Source organism: Lygodium microphyllum, chromosome 1, assembly GCF_053477565.2.
Source record: "Lygodium microphyllum isolate KBCC chromosome 1, Lygodium_microphyllum_v1.1.10, whole genome shotgun sequence".
Taxonomy (NCBI): domain Eukaryota; kingdom Viridiplantae; phylum Streptophyta; class Polypodiopsida; order Schizaeales; family Lygodiaceae; genus Lygodium; species Lygodium microphyllum.
The window spans coordinates 30,717,808-30,733,079 of NC_141135.1; positions in this window are offsets into that span (position 1 = coordinate 30,717,808).

Sequence of the window (15,272 nt, forward strand, 5' to 3'; positions counted from 1 at the left end):
TTTTTTGTTATAAAAATAAAATTTTAACAAACTAATATTGAACTTTCTAAATTTTTCTTAACTAAATCAATTATTTTAGATTTTTCAAGGATTTCTTGGAATTTTGCATACCAAAAATTGATTTCTCAATTCATTTTATTAGCTAAGAAGCTTTCCATAGTTTTGTTTAATTGAATCAATTCATAATACTTTTTATTTTTCCCCTCCCACAAGAACTTCTTTAAACTATCGTTGATAATATCTTATATTTTAATTATTTAATTTTTAAATTATGGTAAAATAATTTTATTACTATACACACACATATGTATGTATGTATATATGTATGCGCGCGCGCACACACACACACACACACACACACACACACACACACACGTAAAGAAGAAAAATGAAAAAAAAAACATAAAAGAAAAAATGACCAAAAAACAAACACCAAGGTTAAAAGGACCTTAGGTAAGCATAGAGAAGGGGATAAGGGGACATGCTTGGCATCACCGCCCTACCCCTGCCCTTGCCCCTTCCCCCCCCCCACCCACTTTTTAATTTTCTTAAGAGGAAAACAAAAACCTTTTAACTTACACTCATATAAGACGAAAAAATAAAAGAATCTATAACAAACTAATTAAATTTTCATTTCTTATATAAGACAAAAGAAACTCCTTTATAATAAAATAATGATGAATTCTCTCCTTCCTAAAACTCATAAAAAGATGAACCCCCCTCCAAAAACTATATAAAGGAGGACATTTCTTTTCATTTACAATACACAAAGAGCATGAGTCAACTTTTGTGAGTGTGTAAAGGAGTGATAATCACAAGTTAGAGGTGAGGAAACTCTACATGAAGGAGCTAGAGGATGTTCATCCACCGATCCTCTTTCCCAAAATTCCTTCTTTTCTTATCCTTCTTATCCACAATGGCCCCTCACTGATGCCTCAATATAGCAAGACTCTCGAGCAATCATGATGCCAAAATTCTTAACCATTAATACAACCAAGTTATAATATTTATTTTTTATTATTATTAAATAATCAAAATAATACTATTTTTTAGGAAATCTAGGTTAAATATTAATTTTACTTCTCTATTTTTATTAAATAGTTGAAATAATGTTAAATTTATTAAAAAAATTAGGTTTAAATATTTTTAATTTAAAATTTATATTTTTATTAAATTTCATAATGAAAGTACATTTAAAACTAATAAAATAATATTTATCTTATTTTTATAATATTTTAATATTTAAAAAACAAATATAGCTAAAATAATATTTAAAATTATAATCAAATACAATAAAAAATAAAGCAAGTTAAAAATTAAAATTACTTAAGTTGTATGACTAGAAATAGCAATTTTGTGAATTAAAATAATTAATTAAATTTTCTTAAAATACTTGATATTATTGTAAATTTACATAAAAATCTTATTTAACACTTAGGCCAAGTAGATTTAATAAATTATTAAAATTGTAAACTTAGCTCTTTTTGTAAATTAAAAGTTAAAATGTATCGTTGTTTAAATACTTGCATAAACTAAGGTAGAAATGATTGAAAATTGTATTATCATTGTAAAGAAAAATTAATCTGGATCTCGATTTTTAAATAAGGTACATTCACATGCATAGAATCTAAAAAGACGTTCATTAGAGTGTGTTCACATGCATTGAGAATATTTGGGTTATTTTTACAAATGAAAAAATAGCAAACAAGATGCATTCAGATGCATTAAAAAATATCATGCTTAATAGAATATGTTCACACATCATAAAATACTTGGTTAAATTTGTGAGAAAAAAATCCTGAATTAAGATGTGTTTATATGCATGAAAATTAAAATATGTGTAAACATGCGATATGAGCTTTGTGTTTGTGAATTCATGAAAATTTTCTACTTTTGGTATTGTTTTAAAAAGATGGATTGGTAGAAAATTAGCAATTGATTGTAACTGCCTTTAAAAGTGATAGAAATTATACTAATTACATCCATAGCCTAAGCAATTAGACATGAGAGGTGTGTTGCCATTCTACATCAAGTATAACAAGGTTCATACCATTTTGCCTTGTCTTGGTGGTGCCACATTAGTAGAAGAGTAGCCTAAAATTTGCACTATTTTGCTATCCTCGATTGCAGCAAACGTGGCAGCAAACTCTCCTCCTGAGGTTGAGTTGATCACTTCTATTTTTCGTCTATATCAAGATTAGCATACTTGACAAGCTATGGAGATTCCTATTGCTTCAAAAAACATGGATTTCTTCTCCTTCTCCAAACCCTAACTATGCAGTCCATGGGCAGCCATTAAAGCTTGGACAAAGCTCTTTAATAAGGTCTTTTGCTTCTTTTCATCTTTGGAGTTCACCTATAGTAAGATTCTCTCAATATTTGATCAAGATTAGAGCCACTGAAGCTTTCTCAAATCCTTCAAGATTTCATGAAGGATAATTTGGGGATTCTTCTTCAAGCTTGATATTAATTCTTTGTTTCTAAAGTATAAATAGAGCTTAAGGTTTTCCATTACAAGGATTCTACATTCTTCATGGCCAACATTGAAGCTCATACATTGAAGATTGATGGTTAATTCTTCTTTTGCTGAATTAAGTAGGGAATCATCAAATATTTTCTTCTTCAACTTCCTCAATAATTGAAGTACCAAGATACATTCTCTGATGTTGAATGCTCACTGATAAGCTCCAACCATAGCTATCAGTTCAACAACTTCACTATTTTCTTTGAATAAGGCTCTTCAACCTTGGTAAAATTGAAGATTACAAAGCTATGGGATTCAATTTAGAAGCAACATTTTGGGGTTCTTGATGGAAAAAATCTAGAATCCATTACTCTTTTTTGAGGTCTTGGATGATAGAGCATTGCTTGATATATGGGTTATACTGATGACATGCTTGTAGTAGCATGAGGGTTTTCAATTAGACACTTAAATGCTTATGCTAATATGTCTACAATAATGTTTTGCTTTTGTGGGCAGTGGTGGTAAGATGATATTTGTGTCGGCATTGCAAATACTTATGTTGGCATTGGTTGATTCATCTTGGCAGTGATTCCATTTATACAATGATTATAGGACATTACTTCTTCATTGTGCAATCATTAAAATGGGTAGTCTGGGACTTTGATTGCTTCTCATTGATTATAAATTGATGACTTGGTATCCTATAGAGTTCCTAATCTCTATTAATGAGTCTACACGGTCAAATAGGGTCAAAGTTGGATTCATAGACCTCTTACAGGCTCATTCGAACATGGTAGGTTGTGGACAATTTTAGTCAGTCAACTTTGGGATATCATATCTTTCTTTGAACTGCCTTGAAATTTACTAATAAGTTCTCCATTCAAAGAAGAAAGTATTAGCTTTGATTTTAATGAAAAAGTTTGCTTATTGAAGCTTTCAGTCAAAAGTTATGACTGATTTAGTACCTATAGGTACTACAAGACTGCACTTTTCACAGGTAGGAAAACAAAGGATTATGGGTCTAGTCAGAGATGTTAGTTCTAATAGGATGGATATTCCTTTGATAGACATTATGGGTACTTTGGCACATGCTTTCATGACTTATGATGACTCTCAAATAGCATTGGAAGTGATAAATGTGAGTTTGGTTGAGCAAGTACTTATCCATTTTAGGCAACCACACACTTCTCAGTTGGTTCAACAATGTGTAATCTAGGCTCTTATCAATCTCTATGATAATAGTATCTTACAAGGATGTGTATGCAATGTTGAAGCTAAATGGATGTTGTTGGGATTACTAACCATGGAAAAACTGGAGTTTCGAGCTGATTTGTGGGCATCAATGACGTATTTTTGTAGCACTGGTATTATTCTTTTACAGTCTCTTTAAGGCATGGATGTATTACATTGGTTTGTATTATTATTTAATCAATCATCTCATCAACAATTAGAATAGATATTGGTATTGGTTTCCACTCTCTTTGCTAAGATTGATGCTAATCAATGGCCTATGATGGTTCATACACCTCCACTGGTTAGGAGGCGATCATGGGTTTCACTAGAAGGGCAGTTAGCATGGGAATTCTTGGATGTTAGTATTCTTTCATTGGTCAAACTTCTTGAAAATTATTCTACTAAGATAGAGGAATATGCTACATTCATCTTGATTTGTCTTTGTATCTATACCATGAGGATATTTGCAATTGTGTGGAGATGGCTATAAATATTTTATTAAAGCATGTTGCAATGAAAAATAAAATGCTTGCATTGATGGCTACTTGGTGCAATCACTTCAAGGATAGTGTTCAGCCTACTCTACAAGATGTGGTTACTTATTTTTAGAGCATTTTGATGTTGGTCTTATGTCTAAATCTGCAAAATTCAACCATGGACAACAAGTATACTTTGTACAAAGCCATGATGAAGAGGATTATTTCATTGATCTTGATAACCAATCAATGGGGATCAACCAAATGTAGTACTGAATTCTTTGTTTCTTCAAGGTAATGATGTTATTGAAGTGGACAATGGGCTTTATGATGGGCAAGAAGAAAACCATGAAGAGGATAATGACCAAGATGAAGATCATAAAGACCAACCATATGAAGAAGACCAAAATGATAAGCAAAAGAGGATCCTCTAGTAGAAGACAATGTGTATGAAGATCACTTGCAAACTTATGGACCATTTGAGGAAGGATATGAGCATGCTAAAAATGAAGACTTTGAAGTTTTTGATTATGCTTATGATGGATTAATTGAGGATATGCATCATCTCACACTCAATTAGGGTCTACACCAACTAGAAAATGAGTGATTTGCATATGATTATGGTTATGAAGACTTGGATAATGATTTTGAACATTGGTATGCTGATAATGAGGATGTACATGAGATTCATGATGTCTATAATCTAATGGATGATGGATATGATTATGGGGATCTTTCTTCCTACCCATTTGACTTGTGTGGTCAAGATTATGAGTTTCATGAAAATTTTCCTCCTCTTGATCATTATTATGATGGTATACCTTTTGATCCATGAGGTTATGGGAAGAAATTTGCACCTTCATTAGGTTAGCATCCATATTGGGATCCAAATCTTTATCTTTTAAAGATTTATTTAGCTAAAGACTAGTCATTTTATCTCTTATTTCACTACAGACAATTTGTAGATAGCTCTCTATTTTGGCTTAGTTTTAATTCTAATTTGATTATAAAAGAGTCATACCTATATGGGTTGAAAGTACGTCCAATGAGCTTTCTTTTGACTCATAGCACACTTGATTTGGATGTGCCCATCAAAAGATATCTCAATTTTACTACAGAAGGGTCTATAGTAAACAACAAGTTGTCTATTGTTTGCAAGTGTCTTTTCTTGGAGTTATGGTGGTCTAGTTCTCAGTTTTATCATTTCAAATGGATGTCCATACTGTCTATTTACTTTTCCACTTCTGATTCTATCCATTACATTACAAGATATAGGCCTTATACCGACGTTTAAAGTGACGAAAATGCAAATAACAAAATTTGCCCCCGTCGTCGCAAAAAGCGCCGTTATTAGCGACGCCATAGAACAGTCGGTATTACTGTCGGTATTGGCGTCGGTATCATGCGATGCTGATATCGACGCCAATACCGACGCTGATAAAGACGGTTTGCGACGTATATAATGACGCCAATAATGACGCGAGCAATAAAATTTGCAACGCTAATAGCGACGGTAACAGGGGAAAAAAATTTGTGGCAGGGCAGCAAGCTGCCCTACCACATATAGCACTGTGTGCTTTATAAGAGCCAAACAAAATAGTTTCTGCACTACTGTGTACAATGCGCTTGCAAACAAAAACAATGTATACTGAAATCATAAACTGATACATGAAATAAATACATGATCTCATAATAAGCGATCGATACAATCATGACAGGATATCACTAATACATAGAAAATGTCTACATAGATCAGGCGACAAAAAAATAAAGGTGTGTGAGCTCCAAGGATCCAAGGGCGAGCTACAAATCCTCGTCCCCCAAAAGCTCCGTCCTGCCGCAAAGGAGCATCGAACAGACTCTGTAGAAAAAGAAACAACACATCAGTCCACCATACAATAATACATTCAAATATCTCATGCTAACTATGGACAAGAAAGATGAGTGACTTACAGGGCCACCGCGTCTATACAATCGGTCGATCAATGCAGTGAGACCGTCCTCTCTGCATATCGAGTCTCAAGGCCAGTCGGATCGCGATTTGTAATGGAGGGCTGCAAAGAAAACAAAATGCTAACTGTTAGAAACATGATTGTTAGTACAAAGAATATTTCAAAAAAATAAACAAGCAAAATAAAAAAAAACTTACAAAGTCCTCCAAATATGTCCTGTGGCCGCCACTCCCAAGATAATGGACCACTCCGGCCTCGAGTCGTGCCCTCACCGCCTCGCGTTGCTGACTCCAACGTCCTGGAGAATATGTAGCCTCCTCCCTCAGTCGGTGCCAGTCATCTGCATCTAACCACTCGGGCTTTGCAGCCCTACTCTTGATTGCCTTGCGTGCGTCGGATCGTCTATGTGCATGTATGCACGCACGCAATCCATCGTCCAGCCCGTAGAGAATCTATCTACTACGGCTGGCACCAGAAACTCCTCGTGCAAGGATGCTACTATGTAGTCCTTGCTCCCCTCCGGTATGTTCTTCCAATGATCCAAGACGTTGTGCCGAAAAACTTGTTGGCACAACTCTCTCATGCAAGCCATCACCCTCCTCCCCTCATCATTCATGATGATGGCTCCTGACCTACTATCGACTAGATATCCATAACCCCCTGGAGTCTTCCTAAGATGGGTCCTCTCCCATCTGCGTCCACGCTCCTGGGCATATCCAGGAGACCCCTGTGCATCCGGTGTACCGACGGGGGTAATATCTCTCGGAGTGGCACCCACAGGGATGCCACTGGTTGCTGACGGCTGTGCAAAATCCGGAGTAACTAGAGTAGACATCCCCACAGGTGTGACAAATCCTAGAGGTGACGCAGCTCCAGCTGAACGACGAGACGGAGACACCGCGTTTGTGTCTCCACAGCATCCACCTGAGCCTGAGGCACGCTCCCTGGAAGGGCCACGAGAGCGAGGAGTCGCACCTGTATCCCGTGTCAACCGCGGGCTCACTGCCTCTGTATCTTTGCAGCATCCCCCTGATCCCGATGCACTCCCTCTCTTTGGCCCAAGTCGTGAGCGTCGAGCTCGTCTGCTCGAAGCCGAAGCATCCGATCGCGCTGAAGCAGATCTAGCAAAGCGCTGTGATGAAGACCGAGACAACTCCTGGTCTGCCAACTCTCTGAATCTCGCGATCTGGTTTGGAGACATGCATGCGAAGATGTCCTGTAACTCCTCATCGCTCATCCCTTGACTCATCCTAAAAATGTCACCTGTACAGATAAAAAATGATGTTAGAATAATCAATTTAAATTATACAAAGCATAGTAATATAAATCATTTAAAAAAAATCTCACTTAAAATGCATATCGTATGTACCCTTATAAGTAATTGGTCAACAAATTGAGTAAGTGGATGCTCCAAGTATGAAGTATCCTATGGTCCCATGTTAATCTCCTGACACAACTCCACATACACTGGAAGGTCAATAAACATGTCACCACAAAAGAATGAATCCGCCTCGTTCTCAAAGAATTCTTGGACTCCTGTATTTTCATCATTGTTAGCCAATGCTGGCTCCAAGCTTTCAATGGCCTCCACCCCTTATAATATCGACCCCTCTATTTACATATTATCTTTATCTATGCTCGGAACATCGCATTCCATTTGGATGTGATTCCGCATGGATAATTTTCAGCTCGTACCAGCTTGCGGCGTTCATACATGTTGGAGGTCGTCCAAGGAAACCTTCCTTGAGTTCATGATCCTTCGCCAAGAAAGCAGCGTGTCCTTGATATACCATCTTCTTCATGGTTCATGACCTTTGGGAGTCTAACTGTGGCCCGCACAATGGACATGCATGATAACCTGAGGTAACCAGACTTGTTCCAACACCACGACCTAGTGAATACTTGCTCGAACAAGATAAAATGTAGATATTACCAGTGAGAATGGAGACCTGCTCACCTGAGCACTCTCCCAATCTCGGAAATTCATGCATCGTCCACATGAGAATGGCTCAAATATTGGCGGACCGCTGACCATCGCACCTGCTCATATCTTGCACGGTGACCCCCTCCTCCCACAAAATCTTAAGCTCATCGACTAATGGACGAAGATACACGTCCATATTTTTTACTTTGTAGCGGCCAAGGACGAGCAAGCTAAGGATGAGATGTCATTTCTTCGTAGAAAGCCACGGAGGGATATTGTAGTTGATAAGGACTATAGGCCACACACTGTAAGAAGTTGAGCGCAGACCGAATGGGTTCACGCTATCCATTGCAAGACCGAGCCGAAGATTTCTTGGCTCTCGGGCAAAGCCTAGAAAGGTAGAGTCAATGTGGCTCCATGCACACGAATCTGCTGATATTCATTGAACTCCATCCGTGGACCTATTCTATGCATGCCACGTTGTCAAGCTCGCCATGCCGGACGTACGAAACATGTGGTTTATGCGGGGGATAAGCGAAAAGTGTCTGAGAACTTTTTGAGGGATGGTTTGCCCTTGCAAGTCTTGTCGATACCTGTGAGCACTACACTTTGGACATGTCTCTATAGTCTTGTATTCTCCTCGAAACAGTATGCAATCGTTGATACATGCATGGATGTTATTGTAGTCCATGCCAAGCTTCCGTAAAACATGTCGTGCATCATCACAAGACTCAGGCATGGTATTTACAGGTGGTAATATATGATATTTCAATAACCTGAAAAAAATCATAAAACACCTTGAAAAAGCACAAATGTTTGTAATAATAGTGCCGAAAAAAAAATGAAGCGTATGTACAAGGTATTTGAACAACTCGGTCACACTCGTATCGCTCCACCCGTATTTTGCTTGCACCCATCATATAATGGTATGGATGCTTCCTCTCTAAGCGGATCAGAAGTCTCGACATCCATGGGAATCAATGCATCGATCATTGCCTCCATCTTAGGCTCCAAGTTTGTAGGTAGGTCTGGAAGGTTGCCTATCTCCTCTGGCATTGACGATATAGATTGGCCTTACGAGTGGTGGATTGGCTCCACTGGCATTGACGATATAGATTGGCCTTGCGAGTGGTGGATTGGCTCCTACACTCCATCCATTGCATGCCCACATACTCTTCTAATTGGCCGCAAAGACCCAATCTTATTGTATAGTATTTAATTAGCTTGTGAGTACACCCTTGGGACGAGATATCACCTCCCTGGATAGAAAATTTGCCAGCAAAACCCAATCTTATTGTATATGGTATTCAATTAGCTTGTGAGTACAATGCATGATTGATATTAACTTCAAATTACCGTTTGCTAAAAATTCGCAATTGCTTGATCAATGATCTCAGATTGAAACTCACCAAATCGTCATACGTGTTCTATAGACAATCGGTGTTTTCATCTAATTGCCAACTTGCATTGAGAGAAAGGACATGGGACATGCTGATTAAGATATGCCTTGCTATCTCGAACAACATGACCTTCTTCGTTTTCCATTTTGTCTACGTTACAACAAACAATTTGTTTTTGTTATCATTCTTTTCTTTTCTTAGATTGTTATCCTCTCATTCAATCTCTCTCTTTTTCTATGACCTAACATATAGTATCATAGAACACTAGTATTTAGTACCTAGTACTCAATACCTAGCACATAATATTTCGTTTTCTCTCTTCCTCTCCCTCTCTCATTTCCTCTCCCTCCCTCGCCCTCACCCTCTCTTTCTCTCTTTCCTTTTCTCTCTCCTCTTTTTCTCTCTTCTCTCTCTCTCTTTTTCTCTTTTTCTCTTTCTCTTTTTCTCTCTCCTCTCTCTCTCTCATTTCTTTTCTCTCTCCTCTCCCTCTCATTCCTCTCCCTCCCTCTCTCATTCCTCTCCCTCCCTTGCCCTCTCTCATTCCTTTTTCTCTCTCCTCTCCCTCTCTCATTTCCTCTCCCTCCCTCGCCCTCACCCTCTCTTTCTCTCTTTCCCTATTAGGTTTAATGGTTTTTCTCTTTTTCTATCTCCTCTCTCTCTCTCTCTCATTTTTTCTCTCTCCTCTCCCTCTCTCATTTCGTTTTCTCTCTTCCTCTCCCTCTCTCATTTCCTCTTTTTCTCTCCCTCTCTCATTTTCTCTCTCCTCTCTCTCTTCTTTTTTCTCTCTCCTCTCTCTCTCATTTCGTTTTCTCTCTTCCTCTCCCTCTCTCATTTCATTTTCTCTCTCCTCTCCCTCTCTCATTTACCTTTCTCTCTTTCTCTCCCTCTCTCATTTACTGTCCCTTCCTCACCCTGACCCTCTCTTTTTCTCTTTCTCTATTATTTTTAATATTTTTTTCTTTTTCTCTCTCCTCTCCCTCTCTCATTTTTTTTCTCTCTTCCTCTCGCTCTCTCATTTCCTCTCCCTCCCTCGCCCTCACCCTCACCCACACCCTCTCTTGCTCTATTTGCCTATTATGTTTACCATCTTATCTCTTTTTCTCTCTCCTCTCATTCTCTCTTTTTTCTCTCTCCTCTCCCTCTCTCATTTCCTTTTGCTCTCTTCCTCTCCTTCTCTCATTTTTTCTCCCTCCCTCTCCCTCTCTCATTTCCCTATTATGTTTTCGTCTCTCCCCCCTCTCCCTCTCCCTCTCCCTCTCTCATTCCCTCTCCCTCTCTCATTTTCTCTCTCTTCCTCGCCCTCCCTCTCTCATTTCTTCTCCCCTTCCCTCTCCCTCTCTTTAATTTCCCTCTCTTTCTCCCTCTCCCTCTCCCTCATTTCTTCTCCCTCTCTCATTACATACAAATTATACAAAAAATAAATAAATAAGAGAGAGAATACACACACTCTCTCTCTCATTCCCTCTCTCCCTCTCTCATTCCCTCTCTCTCTTCCTCTCTTTCTCTCTCTCATTTCCTCCCCCTCCCTCTCCCATTTCCTCCCTCTCCCTCTCTTTAATTTCACTCTCTTTCTCCCTCTCCCTCTCCCTCATTTCTTCTCCCTCTCTCATTATATACAAATTATACACAAATTAAATAAATAAGAGAGAGAATACACTCTCCCTCTCTCTCGTTCTCTCATTTCATCCCCCTCCCTCTTCCGTTTCCTCCCTCCCCCTCTCCCTCCCTCCCCCATTTCCTCCCTCTCCCTCTCTTTCTCTCTCATTTCCTCTCTCTCTCTCAATATATATATACAAATTATAAAAGCAAAAGGGAGAGGGAGAGAGAGAATGCACTCTCCCTCCCTCTCCCTCTCTCATTTCCTCCCCATCCCTCTCCCTCTCCCTCTCCGTCTCCCTCTCTTTCTCTTTCTCTCCCTCTCTCATTTCCTCCCCCCTCCCTCTCCCTCTCTTTCTCTTTCTCTTTTTCTCCCTCTCTCTTTCTCTCTCTCCCTCCCTCTCCCTCTCCCTCTCCCTCTCCCTCTCTTTCTCTTTCATTTCCTCTCCTAAACAAGCAAAAGAAGGAGAGAATTAAACCCTAAACAAGCAAAAGAAGGAGAGAATGGACTCACCGATGAGATATCGCGAGGGTTTGGCGGCTCCTCTTCCTCTTCGCGATGAAGGCTCCTCCTCTCCTTCGCGAACGGTGGTGGCGGCGGCGGCAAGCCTTCTCCCTCTCCCTCTCTCATAACTATCGCTCTCTCTCTCTCGCTCTCCCTCTCGAAACGATCGACGAAAATGCGCAAAATGAACCCGCACTCAGGTTTCGGCCTGTTTTTTTTCCCTGTGGGGTGTCGCTATTTGCATCACAAATAGCAACGCCGCTACCTGCGTCGCTACACGCCGTCGCTATATGTTTAAATCCTTGTAGTGTTACTTTGTACATATTAGTGCTTTTCCTATTTTTGTAGCCACTTGTAACAGAGTAGTACTCTCATTCCCTTTACATTCAGCCATTGTAAACAATCCACCATTGTTTTTCAGGACAAAAACTTCTTTTGAGTGGGGATGGAATGTAAGAGATGGAAGATAGGGTACAAAGGGACATGTTTAAAAGGTGAAGGTACTAATCATTTTGTACCATCTCTTTCCTTCTTTCCTATCTTTCTCTCTCCATTTTTTCTTTCTCTCTCCTCACCTAGAATTTCTCTCTCCTCTAAGGTCTCTTCATAAAAAAAAATAAGGTGGCATGTGTAAAGCCTTTTGAAACTATTAATGCTACCATCTTCACTTCACTAAAAATGAGATGTCCACAAACATTCACCTATGTAATAGAAATTCATTTTTCACCTATGGTACGAGGGTACTCTACCCGAGCTAGCTAGAGGCTCAAAATAAGTGTATGTATATGCATGTGTTCTCGACAATGTTGTTTAAGACAAAGTCACATAAGAATTGATTTGTGTGGGGTTACCTACATAAGATTAAGGTCTCAGAAGGATTTTATAAGTAGGTGTTGTGTAAGAGGTTGTGGACATGTTAGATGCACGAGTAGGTTTGACATCGCTTTCTCGAACATTTATGGTTGCTAAAAAAGGATGGGGTGGATTTTTCCAAGAAAGTGGTGCATGGTACCATGCACATGCAACATGCATATGGTGGATTAGATGTATCTAGCTAGGTGCTAATATTCTAATATAGCATTGAGGGGGAGTATTGAGAGGTAGTAATTGTGATCGTGCAATGTTACATTCAATGGATGGAAAGATACAGTGAATACCTCTTAGGAGGGATGGAAAGATATAGGAAACACCTCACTTAAGAGGGGTGAAAAGATATAAGAAACACCTCACTTAAGAGGGGGTGTTGAGAATATTAGGTCCGGTAATTTTATGTGTGTGTCTATGACTATGTGCGTGCACATGTGTGTGAAGGCACTTTATTACTAGAGATTCTATGGTGTGAGGACATGAATGTGAGGTGTGGAGAGAACTATGCCACATAGGTGCACACATGTAAAGTGTGAGTAATAGTGTGTCATAGGGGACACACATGGAAATTATGAGGCTACATAAATGAGTCCTTATATCTTCTATAAAATGTAACCATTGTATGAAATGCAAATATGAGAGAGAATTTTCGAGTGTGCAATCTACTATCTCCTTCATCTACTACAACCATGGAATTTTTTGTTTGCTATAATCCATCGTGATTATGTGTTATCTTTGTCAAATACCATGACTAGCCCCACATTGGGTTTGCAACAAGGCTAAGGCTTTAACAAGGCCTATTCAGCCCATCCAAGAGGAAGTAATGGCCCTTTAATAGGTCGAAAGCAAACATTTGAATGGGTTATGGGCTAATGGCATGGTTGTTTCTAGGCCAAAATAGTTATTTGAATATGCTAAGGCCAAATTGGTTGCCATGCTAAAACAACATGATTGTTTGAATGCACTATGTGGCCCGATTGGCCATTGTCATGCCATTTGAATGGGCCTATGGCCACATGGCCTTTGACAAGGTTGAATGCAAGAGTTGTCCAAATGAGGCTAATGGTGTGATGGCTAATTGCCTTTTGCAAGGATGTTGTCTAAACACACCACAAATGATCACCTTTTGTAAGATTGATGTCTAAATGTGCTATGGGGCCTCATTGGCGTTCTGTGTAGTTTCACCAACAATCCTCCAAATGCACTATAGTCCCATCGAAAAACTTATGTCTTATTAAGCTTTAACAAGGCATATTTAATCCATAAAAAATCATTGGTCCTAATTGACTTTTGCAAGCCTTCAACGACTATCCGAATGAGGCTATGACTCTATTACAAGAAAGTAATGTTGGCTTTTTAGCCATAAGCCTTTGTCAAGGTCGAATGAAGCAGTTCAAGGCTAAACAATGTGGATCTTGGCCCTAAGGCTAATAGGCTTGGTTTTTAGCCTTGTGTTTGATTTGGACTAGCCTTGTAACCAAATTGCATCAAGGGTGGCCTAATCAGCCTCAATTAATGCAAGGAAGCCTAATTGATTGAATTGTGATATTTGCATCCAAATCATTAGCATGTTGCTTGATGCCAGATGGACAAGGGTGAATGACAAGGGCTACTCGTCCTCTAAAATGATCTTCAAGCTAAGGCTCTTAAGCATTCATGCACCAATTCTATCAATTGAATCAACTCATAAGTGGTGTCTCAAGAACCATACATTCCCACTCATTGAGGATGATGTAGTCAAGTCCCTTGCCATGAGTGCTTCATCTTTGTTGTGCTTAGATCCCTCTTCATCTCCTTCACTCTCTTCTATGATGTGAGACTCTAATCATTGATCTCTCTTCTTGTCTCACCTTAGTTTTATACTCCCCCAATCCACTAATGCTTGTAAAAAGCACAAAAGTAGAACATACATGTCAGAGAGAGAACCAGGGAGAGAGAAAGAGGAGAGAGAAGACTGCAGAGGAGAGAGAAAGACTGCAAGAAGAGAGAGAATAAGAGTGACGAGGAGAGAGAAAGACTAGATTTAGAGAGAGAAATACAAGAAAGATGAGGAAGCCATAGAAGCTGTGAGCAAGAAGGGAGAGAAAGACTGTAATTGTATTAATGTGTCAAAAAGATATGAAAAATTACATCTTCTCTCCTTTTATACCAATGTCAGTGTGACATGGCATATTATCAACATTTTTAACACTTATTTGCTATTCCCAGCTTCTTACAATCCATCCCTTCCCAAAAGTTTTTGTCCTCAAAAACAAACCTAGAAACAACTAGAGAGGAGATGGATAGAACAGAGTACTACTCTGTTTTACAGCTTTACAAATGGGAAATGAATGAAGAATGACCATTACAAGAGCTGAATTTGAAGAACGGAAGTAAGGCCCAACTATATACATGATTTGAAGTACTTCAGAAGCAAATGGAGCCATAAAATCTTCAACAAATAGTCCCAGAACAAAGTAGACAGCTTGCTAAATAAACAGTCCCTGCTGGACCAAATCTGCCATAACTTTTGATAGAAGTGTCCAAATGAGATGTACCATATATCAAAACGAAGCTCTTGAAGAGTACTTTAAGCCCATGTAGATAGCTTGATTCTGAAAATTAGGTACGATAAAAACTGTTCTAAAATAGCGTGCTGTCCTGAAACAGTCTGCATCAATACTAGCTCCATAAGCAATACTAGCTTATTACTGGATCCATCTTTCAACGTTTTTATGGAGCTAGTATTGCTTATGGAGAGCTAGTATGTCTCCCTCAAGTATGGATACTCATCCAATATGGAATCAGGTCTCCAAGAAGCCTCTTCAGAGGGTAAACCTCTCCATTTAATCAAATATTCCACAATAGAACGTGAT